The following is a 12,585-nucleotide window of genomic DNA, read 5'->3' as shown; positions in this document are numbered from 1 at the left end:
CATAGAAAGTTCTGGAGACTGTCCTCCTCGCTGTGCTGGTGTATGCCTTTAATCCCAGCGTGAAGGAGGCAGAGGCGGATGAGTATGAGCCGGGCTTCCACAGCAAGTTCCAGCCTAGCCAGTTCCATATAGTGAGACTCTGTCTCAAAAAGCAAAGCCAGTGTTCTACACATAGTAGGTACTCAATAAAGATCAACTCTAGGCTGAGGCAGGAGGATTGCGAGCTAGGGTCCAGGCTGGGCTACATAGTGAGGCCCAGTCTCAAAGAAACAAATTCAACGTTTGGTCTGGGGATGGAGCTCAGTTAGGAGTTCTCACCTCATGTGCATGAAGCCCTCACACGCTAGTAATCCGAGCCCTTGGGAGGCAGAGGTGGGGGAATCGGAAGTTCAAGGTCATCTTCAAATACATAATGAGTTTGAAGCCAGTCTGGACAGCGTGAGATCCTGCCTTTAGCGTTAATAATTATTCCTTTAGCTTTAATAATAATTCATCTCCCCTTCCCTTTCTGTAATAGCCCAGTTCTAAGAATAAAGAAGCACTTTAAATTATTTAGAGGGAAAATATGATTGACTGTTACTAATCAATTAAATATATACTTATTATAATGAGATAATTTCCAGAAGACAAGTGTCATCAGTGAGGTTGGGCGCTCCCTCCTGACCTGTCTCGGGCATGCCTCTAAAGATGTGTGGTATCTATTTATTCCCCCTAAATGCCCTGAACTCCAGAGGCCTTACTGAAGTCAAGTGTGTCTGATTTCTGCTCTCTCCAACAGGCAAGCAGGAGAGACTCTTTAAAGAGTCATCACTGTGTCTATTTGTTTCTTTTGAAAACTCTGACAAATTAACAACAGCCAACCACAAAATTATAATTATTGTCTGAAGGATTATACTTGGAAATGCAATAACTGGTGGTGAGAATTTGTAGAGAAACTCAATTTCTAAATAATACATTTTATGTCCCTAAGTTAATACCTTTTGACCTAGATAGAAAGGGATTGCACTCATTTTAATCCTTCTTTAACTTTGTGTCCACCCCACTCTGTCTCTCCTAATGCAGCAGAATATTCCCACAGGGTGTTCGTACTGGCAGCAACCTTCCATTCCGCTCTGGACACACACATCTCCCCTTTGTTCAAATCAGCTTTTGGCTAGAGGAGTCAATGTCCCAGAGAATAAGGACATGAAGGGGTGGTCTGGGGACCTTCTGGAAATGAGATCCATCCATCTCCCTGTCAGAAGTCCCTGGTCTCTTTTCAGAAAGGAAGGAGTTTCCTTTTAGTTGTTAAAAATATAGATGAAGTTGAGTGTGGTCCACCCCATCTGTAATCCTTGTATTTGAGAGGCTGTGGTAGAAGGGTCCTGAGGTTGAGGCTAGCCCAGACTCAGGATAAAATCATGTCTCTAAAAATGAAAAACAAACAAATAAACAAACAAATTAAAAAAACCAAAACAGGGGTTGGAGAGATGGCTCAGTTGTTAAGAACAAACAATGTCTGTTCTTCAGATCCAAGTAGGGGATTGACCACCTTCTTCCAGCCTCCATGGGGACATATATACATACATACCCCTTTTTAAAAGCCCACAAGACTGGTAAGATGACTGAATGGATAGAGTTTGCTAGGCAAGCACAAGGACTGAGTTCAGATCCCCAGCGCCCAATAAATGCCGGGTGAGAACAGTGGCCACCTGTATTTCCTGTGTTCAGAAGGCAGAGGCAGGGGATCCTTAGAGCCAGCTGGCTAGCTAGACTAGTCCACATAGATGAGCTCTAGGTTCAACTGAGGGACCCTGTGAATAAGGTGGTGAGCAATGAAGAAAAATTCAGTAATAGATAGATAGATAGACAGATAGATAATAGATAGACAGTTAGATGATGATAATAGATAGATAGACAGATAGATAATAGATAGACAGTTAGATGATGATAATAGATAGATAGATAGACAGATGATAGACAGTTAGATAATAGATAGACAGATGATGATAATAGATAGATAGATAGATAGATAGATAGATAGATAGATAGATAGATAGACAGATAGTTGATGATAATAGATATACAGACAGATAGATGATAGATAATAGGTATATAGATAGACAGATAATAGATTGATAGCTGATAGATAATAGACGATAGATAGATAGATAGATAGCTAGATAGCTAGATAGATAGATAGATAGATAGATAGATAGATAGATAGATAGATAGATAGATAGACAGATAGAAATAAGTCCAAAGCTACACGGAGAAACCCTGTCTCCAAAAACAAACAAACAAACAAAAAACCCAAACAAACAAACAAACAAAAAAGAAATAAGCTGGGCCTGGTTGTGCACACCTTTAATCATAGCACTCAGAAGACAGAGACTGGGCTACATAGTGAGACCATGTCTCAAAAAACAAACAGACAAACAAAAACCCCAAACAAAATAAAAATGGCTAACTTGTAGAGTTTTACTTTCCTCTGAATGCCCCACAGCACAAGTCCCCATTTTACCAGGGAGGGACGGGTGCAGCTTGTATCGGATGACATCTTCTTGGCCAGGTTGCTGTGAGTGCCAGCTGGGGCAGCTAGCTCTGTGTTGCTTCCCTGACCTGAGGATGAACAGATACTCTTCTGGATCAAGAGTATCTTTACCTGTGTGATGGGACTAATGATCACATATAACGACCGGGCTTTCCTCAAGACATCGTGTGGAGATGTGCTGATGGATGGGCAAGTGCTCTATAAAATACTGAAGCAGCTTGGCAGGAAAAATAGGAAGAAGGATCAAATGTACAGGAAAAGGAAATGCTATTGAATGGTTTAAAAAACAAAACACAGCCATTTATTAAGCAGCTACTATGGCCCAGCCATCTTACACATACTCCTGGGAGTCCTCAGCACCACTCTCCAGAGACCTTTCCCAATCTCTTGCTGGGGGCAGGGCAGCTTGCCAGGAGTCACATGGCTTGTGTGCAGCCGAGCCAAGGTTTGAGTCAGCATGGCAGGGTTCTCCTGCAGGCGGTGGCCGAGCAGGGCCTGGGTACGCTGGGGAGAAGGTCAGGGAAATAAGAAGGTGAGGAGTAAGACAAGCAACTCCTCTGTGGATCACTCAGGCCAAGACAAGGCCCAGAGGGCTCCAGAGAACGTCTCAGAACAGAGGCAGGAACTAGAGACAATGACTTACGATTCTGTAAGAGCTTCACACTCTCCATCGCTTCCCCTTGCTGGTTCTTCCACTTCTCGGGCTTTTTGCCTATAGGAAGAGGCAGTGAAACCTACGCTTCTGGCTGCTCACATTTATTAATGTTCCACTGTGGTGCCGGGCAGGCCAAGGGCATGGACCTAGACACATCTCTTCACAGGCAGAAGGGAGAGGGCCTTTGAGTCCTGCTCGGCGCCCATGGTAGGAGAACCCCAAATAGCAAGGGGCACTAGAAAGAGAAAGGGAAAGCTCATGGGCGCCCATGGTAGGAGAACCCCAAATAGCAAGGGTCACTAGAAAGAGAAAGGGAAAGCTCATGGTTCTCCAAAGCCCTCAGAGAAAAGGGGAAGAGAGGAAGGGATGTGAACACCCCTAAACCCCCCGAGCTAGGGTAGGCAGAAAAGGGAGAGGACTGACCTTGAACTGGTCTGTGTCCTCCCTGGCCCTCCAGGCCTTCAAGTTTCTCTTCCTCCTCCCTCCTCCCTCCCCCTCCTCCACAAGGGCCCACCCGAATTCTTAGGGGATCATAGACTAAAAATAAACATTCGCCACCAGACCAGGGCACAAGGGCGGACTGGTTCAACAGAGGTCTGTAGTCAGTGAGATGGGCTTGGTACAGGATGGACGGGATGGCAGTCCCCAGCGGTCAGGGTCCCCAGACCGCTCCCCCTCGCCGCCGCCCGCGCCCCCCACGGGTGATGAAAATAATTCTTCCTTCAGTGTGGCGCTTGGAGAGCGAGGCTTGCCTTCAGCCCTGTGACCTTCTATGGCCGGGGACTATTTGGATCTCCAGTAATGTCACCGTGCCTGCTGGAGAGATAGACATGTGGCAGAAAATAGCTTCACCCCCTTGCAATATTCCTACCATAACTGGACACGGCAAGTCTTTATCAGCCCAAAGGCATTCTCCCTACTGGAGCAAAGGTGCTTTTCTGGGAACGCAAAACCCGTGACTCTCCCGCCTAGCGAAGGCGTAGCGGGGGCTCCCGTGACTGATAGCGTGGCTGGAATCCTTCGGGAAGGGAGTCCAGCTTCAGGAATGGGGGGCGGGGTGAGAAGAGAGGTGGGGGCCCCATGTCAACTGGCAGCACACATCTGTCATCTAAGGAACCTTCCTGGGTCTTAGCTGTCCTCTACCCTCCTGCCTGTGTCACTGACAGACACGAGCCCTCTCCTGAAACTTACTTGATGGATGCAGGGAATATTATCCCTACTGAGTCATTGCCTACACTTTTGACTGCAAGAGTCCAGGGGCCAGAAGACCCTTCCTGGCCTTGTCTTAGCTCCATATTTAGCCATACAGAGGCTGCATCTCCAGGGCAAGGGGCCTGGGCTCCTAAATGTTCCTAGCAGCACTAGCTCTCCTGGGCTGAGTTCGGCTGATAAGGAGCAGTGAGTGGGCGTATGCCCTTATGTGACTGTACATGGCTAATCCCGCTGAACCACAATCCTGGAAGGCCATAGTAGACATTCCTGTCCACTTTACAGGTAAAATGACACAGGATAGAAAATCAAGCCATCTGACTGTACATTCAGTGTAGGTGATGACGCCAGGCCACTGGTTTCTATCGGTTCAGCTCCAGGCCACCAGGCCCCAAGCAGAAGCAATCCAATTCAAATGGAAGGGGAGGTGGATGCTATGGAAGGGGTGGTCTAAGCTGAGCAGTGATTTCTGGCAAGAAAGCCTAGCCTGGCCAGATTTGGTCTCACCACATTATACTTCCCATTTTGTGGACTATAACCCAGGTGCTATTGAAATACATGCAAAAGTCATTTTGTGGTTGCTATCTATAACTCTGGTGGTAATGTAAGCAAGAACTCACCCAGGTATCCATGCAAGTTAGTCTATACCCCCTCAACACATAGTAGGTGCTCAGTAAGTACATGTGAATGAAGGACTGTGGAGCAAAAGATCAGCTGAGCGCTAACTGGATCTGGCTGGTAGGAAGCAGCAGCTGGGGGTGACTAGAGTGAGGGGTACCAATGAGGCTGCTGTGGGAGACAAGGAACAAGAGAAGACTAAACTGTAATGGACTGGATGACCCTAAGACCCCCACTGGTGTTGCAGATGTCAGGGTCACACTCCCTAGGTGCCCTCCACCTCCTATTATCCCTGAGCTGTCAATCAAAGTAAACTTCATAATGTGAATCCTGGACCTGATGGGGCAAAGACTAATAGAATGGCTTGGAAATGGTGCTGGCGGAGGCTGGGATTCCTGTCATCTCCTTTCTTCTTTGCATATTTCTGTAGTGACTCCTTTCTCCTTCCTCTCTTTCTCCCAGTCAAATGTATTCTTTCTTCTGTATTAGGCTCTCTTCATAAACGTATGACATGGAAGTGTCTCCCCTTTAAGAAGTTCATAGTTGAAGCCAGGCGGTGGTGGCGCACACCTTTAATCCCAGCACTCGGGAGGCAGAGCCAGGAGGATCTCTGTAAGTTCGAGGCCAGCCTGCTCTACAGAGCGAGATCCAGGACAGGCACCAAAGCTACACAGAGAAACCCTGTCTCGAAAAACAAAACACACACACACAAAAAAAAAAAAAAAACAAAAAAAAAAAAAAGAAGTTTATAGTTGTAGGGAAAGGAGAGAGAGAGAGAGGAGCTTGGGTATGACGGGCTGAGCTAAGGCAACATGATCATTGCTTGCTTTTAATTATTTTTAATTAGCATTCAGTGAAATCGACTTTTTGTGCTTACCCAGTTCTATGAGTTTTGACATGGGTATAGTTTTTGTAACCACTACCATAATTGGAATATAGATCCGTTTTGTCAGCTGAAAAACTCTTACAGCCTTTCCTGGTCCTACCAGCTAGGAGATCTTCATCCATCCCTCTGGCTTTGCCTTTCAAGATCATTTGGTACAGCTGTAGTGGCTCTTTGTGTAACACTGGCTGTCCTGGAATTTACTCTGTAGACCAGGCTGGCCTTGAACTCACAAAGATCTGCCTGCCTCTGCCTCCCAAGTGCTGGGATTAAAGGTGTGCGCCACCATTGACCAGTTAGATTTCTAATTTTGATGAAGACAATATTAGTCAATTTTTTCTCACCTAGATTATGTCTTTGATGCCATATTTAACAGCTCACCTGGTATCATTATTTGTTATCATCTCTTTTTTTTTTTTGCCTGCCTATATTCCATAGCCAATTAAGTTACTGTAGTCCTATGAACGTGTCACTGTTTCTATCTAACTTCAAATATTCCAGATGATGAAACAGAGGCACGAAGAACTGAAATCAACTCCCCAAGACTCACCCAGCTTTTAGCATCAGACCCTGGAGCCCATGCCTGTCTTCCTTACCTCTAGATCAAAAGGAGGTAGGACAGTAGGAATGCTCCTTGGGAACACATGAGGGCCAGACCCAGTGACAGTCACCTCTTCTTGTGTGCAGTTCTGAGCTTAGATGTCACCGCCTCAGGGATCTTCCCTGCCTGCCTCTCCAAATCATTCCTTTTTCTCTCCTGTGCTCTCCACCCCTCATGTCTTCCCTCCTCCCGCCCTTCCTTGGGTGAGCATGAATGTCTCTGGGTGCAGCATCCCTCTATCTGGAGGTGGTTCGGTCCCTCCTGTTACTCATTCTCTCTGCATATTTTCTTTCTCCCTCACTGGAAGGTCAACAGGGTGAGGGCAAGGACCTTATCTTCTCACCTCTTTATCTGCAGCCCTGAGCCTTGTGCCTGGCACAGGGTGAGTGATCAATAACTGCTTGTTTGCAGACGTTAGTGGACAGATGAATGGGTGGACGAGTGGGTGGGTAAGCTTCTTCATGGGTGAGGGTTGGCTTCTTGAAGGAGTTGTAGCCTTGGAGCTAAATCAAACTGGATAGAAAGAATGGACACTGCTTTCCATAGGGACGCACTCATCTGTGTGTGCATTTGTACAACTTTAAAGATAAGACATATAGTATCTACGTCAAGTTCTCTGAGAAAGCAATTCAAGAAGCTGCAGTACTAATTGTTTTCCAGAGGAAGAACCGGGCTAGGACATTAGGGAGAGAATGAGACCAGTTTTAACTACGTAACCTTAGGATATTTGAGTTTCTGTCATGTGCATATCCTCTATCCATCCACCCACCCATCCACCCACCCATCCACCCATCCACCCACCCATCCATCCATCCACCCATCCATCCATCCACCCACCCACCTATCCACCCACCCATCCATCCACCATCCATCCATCCACCCATCCATCCACCCATCCACCCACCCATCCACCCACCCATCCATCCACCATCCATCCATCCACCCATCCACCCACCCATCCATCCATCTATCTTTTTATTTCCTCTCCTTTCTTTCTTCTCTTCCCCTTCCTTCCTCTCTCTGTCTCTCTCTCTCTCTGTCTCTCTCTCTCTCTCTCTCTCTCTCTCTCTCTCTCTCTCTCTCTCTGTTTTTCAAGACAGGATCCCTCTGTGTAGCCCTGGCTGTCCTGGAACTCAGTTTGTAGACCAGGTTGGCCTCACAGAGATCCGCCTGGCTCTGCCTCCCAAGTGCTGGGATCAAAGGCATGCACCGCCTCTACCCGGCTGCTCTTTAACATGCCTTTCCCTTCAGATGATTCAGTGTTAACCTTAGACTGGCAAGCACGAGACTGCCCTACTTGCTTTAGTAGCTACACAATATACAATAGGATTGACAGAAGGGCAAAGTATTGTTTTTCTTGCTATTACAGAGATGTCGCAATGAATATAGGTACCTCTAGCTGTTGTTCGTCATTCATTTATCTACCCACCTACTTACCTACCTACCTACTTATCTATTTACTTACCTACCTACCTATGAACCAGGTTACATTTATCTGTCATCTATCTACCATGTAGATCTATCACCCATCCATTATCTGTTAATGATCTGTCTATGGATTGATTTATCATGTATCTATTATCTGTCTATTATCATCTATCTTCTAATATAATTACTTCCATTTCTGAAAGTTAGCATACATCCCCAGTCCTCATACATTTTCTTGTGTGATGATATTTTGGAAAATTTGTGTAAAGGCTGTAATGTTTCATAGCCTAACAATGGATGTGTAAGGTTATTTTGTGTTGTTATCAGCCGTAAATGTTGCTAGTTTTCCCTTTTTCCCCCCTTTTTTATTAGAAGATATACAGGAGCTCCTTATGTAAGTTCTATCTCTCTACTTACATGTTTATTGCTCATTTTCTTTTTTGTTTGCTAGTTTTTATTACATTTTATTATTATTATTATTGTGTGTGTGTGTGTGTGTGTGTGTGTGTGTGTGTGTGTGTGTGTGTGCATGCTTGTGCCCGGGAGCCAAGGCACACAAGTGGAGGTTGAGGGGTAACCCATGGGATTCTGTCCCTCCTACCGTGTGTGTCTCAGGGATTGTACCCAGGTCATCAGGCTCTGGTGGCAAACGCCTTTTCCTGGTGAGCCATTTTTGCAAGCCTGTTCGTTTTTGAGGTAGAGTCTTGTGTGTCCCAGACTGGCCTCAGACTGAAGATGATCTTAAATTCCTTCTCTTCCTGCCGTCACTTTCTGAGTCCTGGAATTATATATAGGCTTATGCCACAGTGCTTTGGTTCATGTGATGGTGTGTTTCGAACCCAGGGCTTTGCTAGGCAAGCACTCTACTAACTGCACTAAAGCTCTGGGCCCTGATTTTTGTCTCTTGAGAGAGAGTCTTGCTATGTAGCTCAGGCTGACCTGGAAGTCTCTATGTAGCCGAGGCTGGCCTCTACTGATATTCCTGAATTTCCTTTGTGCTGGGATCCTAGCCAGAGTTTCCAGCTCATTTTTATTTCCTCTTCTGAAAACAGTTCACAGTCTTCTGCCCATCCTCCCCTTGGGCCATTCATGGTTCTTCCATTTACTCACTAGAACATGTTTGTACCAGGGCAGTAAATCTTTGCCATATAAAGCTGAAATATCTTCTCCTGTGCTCCTATTTACCTTTTGGCCTTGTTGGTGATGTCTTTGGTTATACAGAATGTAATCACATCCTTGCATTTTTTCCTTTGGAGTTATAAATAGCCACAGACGTTTGTGCAGCTCAGTGATTTCCATACTATCCTAACCTTAGGATTTAATGGAGATGAATGGAGGTCTGTGGTGTGGCAATTGGGGTATGGCTCGCACTGGCTCTTCTCTGGTCACTGATCTGATACTTTATATCACCTTCAGTGCCCAAATAGAGGTGGGCCTAGCTCTGGAGCTGAAATGACTAAGCCTGTTCCTAAGGTCCCTGGGCCTTGGTTTCATCTACAAGATGGGCAGAATTATGGCTAGGCTTCCATGTGTACATCTGTGTCTGGTCGGCACTTGCCTTGACCTGAGTGCTGAGTGAGGCAATGTGTACATATATTTCCATGGGGTCTTCAGGGTTTCTGTCTTCCTGGGGAGCCAGCATGATCTCTCTGCTTTACAGAGGAAACTTAGGCCAGACAGCTTAGATAAATGTCCTAAAAGCATTTAGGCAGGGAGGCTCTCCAGCATCCAGCATCGGTAAGAGAAATAGTAAACGTGGCGAGTGATGAGGTTGAGCTCTGTGTTTCTGTGTTCTGTGTGACTTTAAGACCATCACCATCGTGTGTGTGTGTGTGTGTGTGTGTGTGTGTGTGTGTGTGTGTGTGCATCTGCATGCATATGTACGTGTACATGATGTATGTTTGGAAATGTATGACATGACCCATGTGTAGAGGTCAGAGGACCACTTTGTGGAGTCAGTTCTTTCCTTCCCCCTTTATGCAGGATCCCGGGATGGGACTCGGGTTGTACCTTCACCCTCTGAGCCGTCTCATTGGCTCTGACTTCAAACTCTTGGTGGTTATTTTACTTACAGTCTTTGCTACATGATACTCACTGGACACCGGCTAATGTGCCTGCCCAGCGTAGGTGAGTATGGCCGTCCCAAAACTGAGGCTGTCTATTTGTTGACACAACAATTGACTCCTCCTAGTTATGGTTGAATCCGGCGAGCGTTGAGCTCCGCAGAGGTCAGGAGAGGCCTTTCTGAAGCAACTTCGCTGACCTTAGACATAGTGTGAGCAGAGCAGGCCAGATGGAAACTGTTGTGTCCAGTTGGTGGGTTCCGGGGCAGAGAAAGAGCTTGGTTGTCCCCGAGACTGGGGAAGTCAATGCGATGGCTTGAATATGAAGTGCCCTAAAGGCTCATGTAAAGCCATTGTCAGGTGGTTGACACAGCCATTGGGAAGTGATTGGAACATGAAGGCTCCGACCTATTGACTTCATAGGCCATTGGGCTATCAGGGAGTGAGGCCTAGTTAAGGAAGTGCATCACTGGAGCTGTGTCTTTGAAGGGTGTTTTTGGTTTTTTTTGTTTGTTTGGTTTTTTTTTTTTTTTTTTTTTTTTTTTGGTTTTGGTTTTGGTTTTTCGAGACAGGGTTTCTCTGTGTAGCTTTGCACCTTTTCTGGAACTCACTCTGTAGACCAGGCTGGCCTCGAACTCACAGAGATCCACCTGCCTCTGCCTCCCGAGTGCTGGGATCAAAGGCGTGCGCCACCACCGCCCGGCTGGAAGGGTGTTTCATATCCCTGACTCTCCTCACCCTCTGCTTCTAGGCCACCATGAGGTGAACAGCTTTGCCCTGTGATGCCCTTCCCTACGCCACGCTGCTCACCACAGGCCCCCAAGGCAATGGAGTCTACCAACAAGAGACACTTACCGTGAGCCAAAACAAACCTGTGCCCCTTGAAATGATTCCTCTCAGGAATAGTGCCACAGCAGCAGCAACAACAACAAAAAGCTGACGGAGTCGATACGGCAGGAGATCAGACCATGGGAGGGCACGTTTGAGAGGGATAGGGGGTGGGCATCAGTGGACCAGGCAGAGAAGTTTTCAGACAGTCTTGGATCTGAGACAGGCCACCGTGACCAGAGACACTGGCTCTACTAGTATCCCTGTTCTTGCCTCCCCTGAAGAACTTGATGGTACGTCTCCCTTTCTATATTCCCTCAGGGCTCTCCCCTGACCCTGAGGTGAGAGTTTTTAAGAGTATCGTCATCTCTACCGCTTTCAGCCGTTGGTAGACTCTATGTTTAAACCCGGTGAGACTTTCTGCCCACTGGCTGCTCTGGTTCTTTCTGATTTCTAGCTGTAAACAGGCTTGGTTTGTCCTGGAACTTCCCAGCATGTGCCTCAGCTTTCAGGAAGGTGTTGTAGACCAGGGTGAGCCACCAGCACTGACCTCACATGACCTTTGCTCTCACCATCACCTATTCTTTGGCAACAGGCTGCGAGGCCAGGGCAGAGGGGACTGTGTGTGCCTTCCCTTCCTTTGTTCCCCCAGCATGGGGCATTTGAGGGTTGATCAGCTTGTTCCCTGAGCTCCCAGCCCTGTTCTCTGGAGTCACGTCAGATGTGTCCTCTGAGCCATGTTCCTTCAGATGTGTCCTCTGAGCCATGTTCCTTCTCCATCTGGACTAAACCCATGAGTCCCAGCCAGTGGCCGTGAAGCAGTGTCTAGCTTTGTCCGTAATACACACCCAGCAAGACCAGAGTCCACTGGGCGTTTAGGGACATGCTCCATGTTTACCGAATCTCTTGAAAATACTCATGACCACAGCTGACCCCACACCTACTTTTCAACTGAATTTTGGGCACAGTTACAGGCAAACCAGATACCAAACCTGTACCCTTCTCCCAAAGGACCGACAAGGGTCACATACAGCAGCAACTCAGTTTAAAATGATGTTACTGCATGAAGCCCTGAGGGAGGCAACAGTCGCTGGGCACAGAAGCCACCAGAAGCCTTTCAATGTGAAATGCCTTTTGCAGAACAATCCCTAGCTAGGAAGCCATTCTAATGAAGCAGTATGTATGAGCAAAGATGAATTCAGGAAGAGGTCTACAAAACACTGCTCAGCACAGTCAATATTCCCAAAGACAGGGGATTAGTTAAACATGGAAATCCAGACACTACCTTCCTGCTCAGAGGAAATGAAATGGGTGTGCTGTTATAGATGTGGTCTTAGGTCCACAGCATGCTGTGTGCCTGTTAGGAGCTCCCAACAGCAAGTGACAGACATTCTTCTCCACGGGGGAGGGTTTGTCAGCACGTGGAATCTGAAGGCAAGTTGGAGAACCGGGGAGGAGGAGAAGCCCAGGGTGACCAGACCCAAAGACCCCTTAAAATCCAGGACTCTCCAGGACACCTTCTCCATCAGCTGTGTCTGCCTCTCTGCGCATGCCCTTTTCTTATGGCAGACCACAGTGTCCACTGAGGCTGGAGACAATGGAGAGCATCTCCCAGAACCTGTCTCTAATGCAAACTCCACGAACCCTAAGCCAGAAATACACTGGCCACCTCAGTCGAATACTGAACTGTGTTGAGTGGAGCAGTCGGGAGCTGTGACTGGTCCAATGTGAGTCAAGACTATAGCAACCAACCAAGACCAGGCGGTG

The 12,585-nt window shown here is 47.0% G+C and overlaps 1 long non-coding RNA gene across 1 annotated transcript; it reads right to left on the bottom strand.

Annotated features, from left to right (window-relative positions):
• Positions 1-2,334: 2,334 nt before the first annotated feature.
• LOC143269495 (uncharacterized) lies at positions 2,335-3,840 on the bottom strand. Its single transcript, XR_013045923.1, has 3 exons — positions 3,612-3,840; positions 3,177-3,423; positions 2,335-3,037 (listed from the first exon to the last, which is right to left on the bottom strand). It is a non-coding gene; the product is annotated as an uncharacterized LOC143269495 (long non-coding RNA).
• Positions 3,841-12,585: the final 8,745 nt, after the last annotated feature.

The sequence above is a fragment of the Peromyscus maniculatus genome, chromosome 19 (assembly GCF_049852395.1).
Source record: "Peromyscus maniculatus bairdii isolate BWxNUB_F1_BW_parent chromosome 19, HU_Pman_BW_mat_3.1, whole genome shotgun sequence".
Classification (NCBI taxonomy): Eukaryota; Metazoa; Chordata; class Mammalia; order Rodentia; family Cricetidae; genus Peromyscus; species Peromyscus maniculatus.
The sequence above is the reverse complement of the archived record's forward strand: the minus strand, read 5'-3'. Positions and strand labels throughout refer to the sequence as shown.